The following is a 9,327-nucleotide window of genomic DNA, read 5'->3' on the forward strand; positions in this document are numbered from 1 at the left end:
AGGTCCAGTTAAATCTTTCCACCAGACCATCGGTTTGTGGATGGTAAACCGAGGTCCGTAGGGTCTAGACATGGAGCAGGGAACACAGGTCCTTCATCAACTTGGACATGAATGGTGTTCCCTGGTCTGTGAGGATTTCTTTTTGTAGCCCTACCCAGGCAAAGATTGCCACTAATTCTTTGGCAATGCTCTTGGAAGCTGTGTTTTGTAAGGGGACAGCTTCTGGGTACCTGGTTGCATAGTCTAGGATGACAAGCACATACTGGTGGCCTTGGGACGTTTTCTCTAGCAGCCCCACAAGATCCATGGCAATCTGCTCGAATGGAACTTCGATGATCAGCAGGGGTACAAGAGGAGCTCTTAGATATGGACGAGGGCTATGCAGTTTGCATTCAGGGCAAGAGGCACTGTACTGTCGGATGTCTTCATGTACCCCTGGCCAGAAGAATCTTTGTAAGTTTTGCACCTGGGTTTTCTCCACTCCCAGGTGCCCTCCAAAAAGGCGATTGTGAGCGAGGCTTAATATTGCCTTCTGGTGTTTCTGGGGTACTAGGAGCTGGTGTATCTCTTGCTCCTGCATTTGCATGAGCCGGTATAGGAGATTCCTCTTGATCACAAAATAAGGCCCTGGCCCCTGGGTCTTTCCTTCTATAGATACCCCATCTATCTCAGCCACCTCCTTCCTGGCATTCTCATACCTTGAGTCTTCCACCTGGTCCTGTCCAAAAGTCTCTCTCCTGGGGCTTATCAGTCTGAACTCTGAGGGATCTGTCTCTGCCCTCTCGGCTGGGTCCCTGAGGTTGGGGTTGGAAGCGGTCTCTGACCCCTCCTCCATCTCGGAGCCCTCCCCTTCGGTTGCCCACGTATGTCTGCCTACACAGGCTGCCCTGTCCTTGTATCAGGATTCGGGTACCCAAGGCCTTGGCCGCCCTTCTTTCTCTCTTGGTCTTCCTGCCTTTCCCCGGGACAGAGAATAGCTCCTGGGGCATTTCTACAAAAAAGGGAGGTGACATTCTGCTGCGGAAGCCTCCTGAAGTTCGGGGAGCTCCTCTCTCTCTCCCCAATTCCTCCGCTGGGAGCAAGTTTCCAAACCGAGGGAAATCTCTGCCTATGAGCACGGGGTATTGGAGGTTTGCTTTCACCCTGGTGACATTTCCCTGAATTTCAATTTTCACTGGTATGATGGGGTAGTAACTAGCGGTCCCATAGACACAGGTTACCCCCGTACACTTAGCCTACATTAACTGGCTACGCTTCACTAATTTACCAGAAATTAGGGTGATAGCACTCCCCGCATCTACGAGTGCCATGCTTTCTACCCCATTCAACTTTATCTGCCTTGTATATTTATGTGGGGTGACTGCAACCCCTACAATATTGAGTAGGCTGCATGGGTCTGTCCTGTCCCCCAGGTTACACTGCATGGGCTCTACAACATTGGGACACTGGGTCACTATGTGCCCCAACTCCCATAACACTTATAATAACTTCTAGTCACTCCCCTATCACGTGGGTTAAGGGGTTTAGTCCCAGGGTTCCACCCACTCAGGCCTTTTCCTTCCTTCTGGGTTCCCTGCTGGTTTTTGGTCCCACTCTTCTTCCACCTAGGACTCCCTGGGGATTTAGCCACCCAACCCTCCAGGGTCAGGGTCGAGTGTTTGCTTCATGAGGGGCCTTCCTTGGAGTTTGGTCAATTCCCTGGCTATCCTCAGTCTTTCCACCAACGTGATCATTTCATCATAGGTGGACGGATCATTCTGGCATACCCATTTGTGGAGATCTGGCGGCAGTCCCCACATGTAATGGTCCACTACCAAAGTCCCCAAAATCTTCTCTGGGCTGCATGCCTCGGGGCGTAGCCACTTCTGAGTGAGGTGTATGAGGTCGAATAGTTGGGACCTCGGAGGTTTATTCTCCCTGTATTTCCACTCCTGGAACCTTTGGGCCCATACTGCTGCTGTCACCCCTGATCGTGCTAGGATCTCTGCCCTCAGCCGGGAATAGTGAGCAGCGTCCTTGGTGGGCAGATCAAAGTAGGCCTTCTGGGCCTCTCCGCACAAAAAAGGGGCGAGAATGGTGGCCCACTGCTCCTGGGGCCATGCATCATGCTGAGCAGACCTTTCAAATGAGGAGATATGCCTCTACGTCATCCTCTGCTGTCATCTTTGGCAAACAACTGGTGGCCCTCAGTGTTCAGGTCCCATCAGACCTGAGTGGTGAGGATCTTCAGCTGGTCCATTACCTCACGCAGGAGGCCTTGATCTTTAATAATTGGTTGGTTTTCTGCTGTAGACTCATGCAATCCTGTTGCGCCATCGCCTGAGCCCGGGTTGTCTCCTGCTGGGCCGCCGTGGCTTCCACCAGCACTCTCACCACCTCCTCCATTGTGGTACAAACAAAAACCCAACACCAAAAACCCTAGTGCACTTTTTTACCCTAGTGCACTTTTTTTTAAACTTCTTTGTTCTGCCACGCTCTGAACAATCACAATCCCACTGCTCACAACAGTTGTGGCAGAGCTCCAACCTTGTTCCCGTGGGTCCCATGCTTCCAGGCAGTTTATGCTAACTTCAGAGGCTCACTGCAACCCTCCAATTAGCCCTTCTGGCCCTAGAGAGAGGGATACAGTCTGAGCCCTTTTCATCATAAGCCAGCAATGGAGGTTGGTGAGAGAATTCCCACAGTCTCTAGTGCTCCTACAGCCTCATGCCAAAACAGTTTAGCTTCCTGTCCTGACAGGGATCTGTTTTCCCCTCCCAGGAGATGTTTCTGTAGTGGTGGGTTGGGGGGAACCCAGGCCCACCCTCTACTCTGAGTTCTGGCCCAGGGACCCTAATAGTAGCAGCTGTTGGAAGCCAACCTTTTACTGCCAGAGTTGCTACATTTCCCTGGGTCACTTCCCCACAGCTCTCCTGCTTCTCCCTTCTCTTACCTTAGGGCTCCCTTACCAATGACTTGAGGGTGTCTTCATTAACCAGCCCTTCAGCTGTACTTCCTCTCTGCCTGACTGGAGTGAGCCCTTTCATATTATCAGAGGGGCCTTAATTAGAATCAGGTGGTCATATTAGCTTAATGGCCTCATCTGACTCTTTGCAGGTTAATTGGAGTCAGGTGTTCTCATTAGCCTGGAGCAACACCTGCTCTGGTCAGCCAGGGAACAGAAAGCCTTCGGCTCCTTTGCTGAACCCAACTGGCCTGGAGGGATGAGGGAGACTACTGCTCCTGCTGGGCCTTAGGCCCTTGCTGCTGCTGCTCCCCCTCCCCCTCCCCCTCCTGGCCGGGCCGGACCGGACACCACCCACCCCCCTTCTCCACTACCTGGTTGCTGGCTAGCTGCTGGACTCACTCACTCACCCACTCACCCTTGGGTGCTGCTGTTACTGCTCCAACTACAGCCCCTTTGGGGGGGGGGCTGCTGGCCTGCTCCCCAGAGGGGGGGAGTGAGGGACCCCTACCCCAGCCGTTGTTGCTACTGCTCCTGTGGACAACACCACCACCATCAACACCACCTGTGAGGGGTCCTCTCTGCCTGCCTGGCCACCAGGCTGCTGCCTGGAGCTGCTGCTGCTGCCTGAGAGCTGCCGGACCCCGAAGGAGGAGGGGACGAGGCCATTTGCTCCTGGGGGAGCGCACAAGGACTTTGTAGACCACTGTGGAGGGGGCTTGAAGGCTGAGTAACTTTTGGACTGTGCTCTTGTGGTGGGGGTTTTGACTGTGTTTGTGGGGACACAGGATGTGTGTCGTGGAGCCTGCCCCCTAGTCCATCAATGTGTCCCCCCCAACCACCGTCGGCGCTGACCCCTCCACCACCCCCAGTGGACACTTACCATCTGCCTCAAGCTCCTGCTTCTGGGACTCCGCTGCTTGCTTGGCCTGCTGCCCCCTTTTACCACCTTTTGGGCCTGCAGCAGCAGCCAGCCCACACTGACTCTTTTGCAAGCGCACGTGCCCCCCGCCCCATCCTGGACTGACCCCCTTCAGCAATCCCCAGCTTTGTCCCTGGCTCCCTGCCCCATTTTTCCCCTTGCAGCCTTTTTGCCCTCCCCTTTACCCCAGCACTTCGCTGGCTTCAGTTTGTTTGCCTGCCCCGCCCTTCTCCCTCTGCAGCCTTTGCTTGTTTGCCCTGCCCTTGCCTCTGAAGTCAGCCCCTAGGTTCCCTGTCCTGCCTCCAGCCTGGTTCTCCCCCCCCCCCCCCCCATGTGATACCCCTGCCCTGATTGGCCCCTTACTCGGTGCGCCCATGCCCCCTCCCATGCGCTTGTGCCTTTCCCCTGTTTGAGTTTGCCCCTATCTCACTGCACCCCCCTAATGTTGTTATGACCCCCCTCCCCTAGTGCAGCTAGAGGAGCCGGATTCCTATCCTGAGTTGGTGGCTGTCCCCCACAAGCCCTTGATAGCCCCCCTGTCCAGCCCACCCCCCTTTGGTGCCCTCCTCCCCTGCCTGCAGCCTAGCGGAGAGCTGTGGTTGGCCTGCCTCCCCTTTCCCCTCCTCTCTCTGGTGTTTTCCCCTCCCTCCCCACTCATTATGGCAGGGGACACAATGGGTGGGCCCCCCCCCCAGCAGCCCTAAATACCCCTCCCCCGCTTGCCCCTCCGTCACCCCCCCCCAAGCCTCTACCTCAACCGCCGCCGCCAAACCACCTGCCACGGCCCCCGCTGGGGCGCAAGCCGCGGCGGGCACTGGGGTGACCTCTGCTGCTGCCATGTCCCTCCCCCGTTCAGATTCTGGGGGAGCCCCCCCAGCCGGCAGGAAGGGCCAGGGGAAGGGGAAGGGCCCCACCAAAAAGACCAGGCCCTCCATGGCAGGGACTGCCCCCACTGTCGCGGCCCCGCCACCGGCCATGGCGTCTCTACCCGCTGCTCCCTCCACCAGCTCTGCGGGTGTCCCTCCTCAGGGCGTACGCCCAGGTGGCGGCAGCCACCCTGCCTGCCGCTATGTCATCTCTCCCGCCCACCGCCTCCACTACCAGCTATAGCGGCCGGGGCCCCTTTCCCACCATGACCAGGAAGCACGGCGTCCGTTGCCTCCTGTTGCCCGCCTCACCCCACGTGGAGACCTAAGTGCGGGCGTTGGTGAGGGCGGTGGGGCCCACGGCCATTGTGGCGGCCTCCAAAATGTACGGGAAGGTGGTCTTCTTCTTGGCATCGGAGGCCGCCACCCAGGAGGCAGTGGAGAAGGGCCTGGCGGTGGGGGGCGTGTTCGTCCCCCTGGAGCCGCTGGATGACCTGGGTGTCTGCCTGGTCCTGACCTCCGTCCCTCCCTTCCTTCCCAATGCTGCCTTATTACCCGCCCTTTCGACCCTGGGGAAGCCCATCTCTGTCCTGAGCTCCGTCTCACTGGGCTGCAAGGTCCCCGCCCTCTGTCACGTCCTCTCGTTCTGCTGGCAAGTGCAGCTTCAACTGCCGCCGGCAGCGTGGGATGGAGAAGCGCTTGAGGGGTCATTTTTAATCCCCTACCAGGGGGTCCATTACCAGGTGCACTATTCCATGGGGGAGGCCCAGTGCTACCTCTGCCAGGCAATGGGGCACGTCCAGAGGGACTGCCCCTTGGTCCGGCAAGGAGAGGCATCCGGGACCCCTGAGCCTCGGCAGGGCGCCGGCCCCGTCATCACTGGTGCCCCTGGCTGCCCGGCGCCCGAAGCCGCCCCTCCTCCTACTCAGTCCATCACTGCTCCCGCTCGGGCCCAAGGGGCGCTACCCTCAGCATGCCCAGACGTGCGGGAGAGCCCCGCCTTTGCTGCCTGCAATCCGGCGGGGCCCCTAGAGGAGGGTGCGGCAGGGATTCCGCCAAGCATGGGAGAGGGCCCGCCCCAGGGGGAATCTTCCCTCTCTCATGCCACCCCACCGCTGCCTCCTACGGTGCCTGAGCCATCGTCCCTGCCCCCCGACCTGACCCCTGTTAACCGGCCCCCCGATGATGCCATGGAGGGTTGGGCCCTAGTCCAGGAGAAGCGGAGCAAGTGGAAGGCTCGAGCTCCACTCCTTTCCACCGATGCAGAAGTCTCCCGGAAGACCAGAAAGGGGGGCACCGATGTCAAGCCCTCTGCCTTGCCCGCCGGCGCGTGCCATCCCCTACTACCGGCTGGGGAAAACGTGGCAGCATGGGAGGGCAGTACAGTCCCTCCATTGGAGTCCCTTCCCTCCAAGGCCCCCGATGGAGCTCCTCCTGCCCCGTTACCATCCGGAGCCCCTGTGAGCCCTGGGGCGAGCGTCGCTTTGGGCACTGGCGGGGAGACCTCCGTGGTGGTGGAAGGAGCGCGCCCCTCCATCTACGAGGAGATCGAGACCCTGAGTCTGATCCCGGTCACCCAGGAGGAGGATGACCCTCTGCCAGCGGGCCTCGATCTGAGCGACCTCACCCCGGCCCCGCCTTCTCTATGCTCCCTCCCCCTAACCGCTGTTTCTGCTCCTGCCTCCAAGGGTTCCCTGGGCTCCTCCATCTTCCCGGCCACGGGTGGCACCCTGCTGTTGGCCGCCGAGCCCACCGAGGCAACTGCCGGCACCGTGCAGTTGGGACCCGAGCCCCACGAGCTGTCCCTCGTGGGCGTGGGGCGACCACCCTCCTTCCCGGGTGGGAACCCCACTGAAGATGCCGTGGCTACTATGCTGGCCATGGTGCCGGAGCCCAGCGTCACGGAGGGCCCCCTTCCCCGCCTCCAGCTCCCTGAGCTCAATCGAGAGGGGCCATTTCCCAGCCGCCTGGCTACTGGGGCCCAGGATTCTGCCTTTGCCCCTCTCCCTGACTCTGCACCCAATCCCTGTCTTGCCCCTACTCTGGATCCCTGCCCTGCCCCTGATGTCAACCCCGTCCCTGTCCCCTCCGCCTCCCGTGATATCATTGCCGTCCCTGGGGCCGTCATCTCCTCGCTCCTAGAAAATAGCCCCCAGGGAGCAGCCTCTGTATTTCCCAGTCCCGACTCATCAGGGGCTGCTATCTTCCCTCCGCTGCCCCCAATCGAGCCGGGGTTTGAGGGGGCTGCATGGCGGCAGCCCATCGGGTGCCACGTCGGGCATCCGCTCCTTGCCTGCCCATTTCGGTGGGCCATGGGGCTGTGTCAGTGGTCCCTCCAGAGGAAAGCTGGGGGCTAGTGACCCCAGCCCCCCATACGCTGCGAGAGGAGCTGTGGGAGTTCCTGAGGACGTCCGGAGCTCCCATAACAAGATGCAGCTCGCTCTCCAGCGATGGGGGGACTTTCATCAAATCCTCCGGGCCGCGAGGGCCCTCATGGGGGAGGGTAAAAGGACCAGGAAGCAGGCCTCTGCGGCCTACCAGCAGGTCCGCCTCTTCCATGACTCCCTACTCACCTACGGGGTAGGTCACGGATTGTTGCGCGGCCCGTTGGGAACCGCGAGCATCCCTGCCGGCGAGGATCCCCCCACAGCCCTCCTCATGGCACCTCTCACCATCACAACGTTGAACACCTGGGGCTGTATGATGGGTCTCTGCAGGTGCCAGCTGCTCTCCTTCCTTCGGGAGGGGGCGTACTCTGTGGTTTTCCTGCAGGAGACCCATATGGATTCGGCTGCCGAAGCTAGTTGTCGGCTGAAATGGGGGGACAGGGTCTACTTTAGCCATCTCACAGTTCATACGGCTGGAGTGGCGACCCTGTTCTCCCCCAATCTACAGCCCGAGGTGCTGGGGTCGCCGAGGCTGTGCCGGGCCGCCTGCTGCACCTCCGGGTCTGTTTGGAGGGGCTCGTGGTCAATCTTGTCAACGTCTATGCTCCGACATTGGGCCTGGAGCAGCTGCGTTTCTTTCAGCAGACGTCTACCTTCCTCGGCACTTTGGATCCTCACGAGTACCTGGTCCTGGGCGGGGACTTTAATACGACGCTCGGGGACCGAGCAGTGCCCGGCTGCCGCGGACGTCCTCCGGGAGATAGTTGACCATCACTCCCTGGTGGACGTCTGGCGCGACCACCACCCGGATGACATCTCGATGTTCACCTTTGTCTGGATGGAGGCCCATCGGTTGTGCCACTCCCGGTTGGACCGCATCTACTTATCATGTTTCCACCTTTCACAGGCCCACTCCTCCAGCATCCGGCCGGCCCCATTCTCCGATCATCATTTAGCCACCGTGACAGTCTGTCTCTGCGCAGAGAGGCCGGGACTGGCCTATTGGCATTTTAATAACAGCTTGTTGGAGGATGTGGGCTTCGTGGCATCCTTCCGGGAGTTCTGGCTGGCCTAGTGAGGGCAGCGGCATGCCTTTCCCTCGGCATGGCGGTCGTGGGACCTGGGGAAGGTGCGCACCCGGCTCTTCTGCCGTGACTACACCCGGGGCGCCAGCCGACGGAGGGATGCGGCAATAGGGCAGTTGGAACGGGAGGTCTTAGAGCTGGAGAGGTGTCTGGCCGCTGGCCCGAGGATCCATCCCTCTGCGGGGCATGCCGGGAGAAGCGGGAGGAGCTCCGGGCCCTCGAGGACCATCGGGCCCGGGTGCCTTGTTCAATCCCGCATCCATTTCCTTCGGGCTCCCGCTTCTTCTACACCCTGGAGAAAAAGAGGGGGGCCAAGAAGCACATCACCTGCCTCCTCGCAGAGGACGGCACCCCCCTCACAGATTTGGCGGAGATGTGCAGGAAGGCCAGGGCCTTCTATGCAGGCCTTTTCTCCCCGGATCCGACAGATCTTAATGCTTGCAGAGTGCTCTGGGACGAACTCCCAATGGTCAGCGCGGGCGACCGAGACCGGCTAGAGCTGCCTCTCACTCTGGCCGAGTTCTCGGAAGCCCTCCGCTGCATGCCCACCAATAAATCTCTGGGCATGGACGGGCTGACCGTGGAGTTCTACTGCGTGTTCTGGGACGTCCTCGGCCCAGACCTAGTCACCATCTGGGCCGAGTCTTTGCAGAGCGAGGTCCTCCCTCTTTCATGCAGGCGAGCTGTGCTTGCCTTATTGCCAAAGAAGGGGGACCGCCGCGATTTACAAAATTGGTGTCCTGTCTCGCTCCTCAGCATGGACTACAAAGTCGTAGCAAAAGCCATCTTGCTGCGGCTAGGGTCTGTGCTGGAGGACGTGATCCACCCAGACCAGACCTACAACGTCCCGGGCTGCACAATATTCAACAACCTGTATCTGGTCTGGGACCTCTTGGACCTCAGGTGTAGGGACGGTCTGTCATTCGCCCTCCTGTCCCTGGAGCAGGAGAAGGTGTTCGACAGGGTGGATCACGGGTATCTCCTGAGCACTCTGCGAGCGTTGGGCTTCAGACCCCAGTTTGTGGATTTTCTCCAGGTGCTGTATGCCTCTGCAGAGTGTCTGGTCAGGCTCAACTGAACCCTGACCGAACCGGTCAGCTTCGGGCGAGGAGTACGGCAGGGG

The sequence above is a fragment of the Natator depressus genome, chromosome 2 (genome assembly GCF_965152275.1).
Source record: "Natator depressus isolate rNatDep1 chromosome 2, rNatDep2.hap1, whole genome shotgun sequence".
NCBI lineage: Eukaryota > Metazoa > Chordata > Testudines > Cheloniidae > Natator > Natator depressus.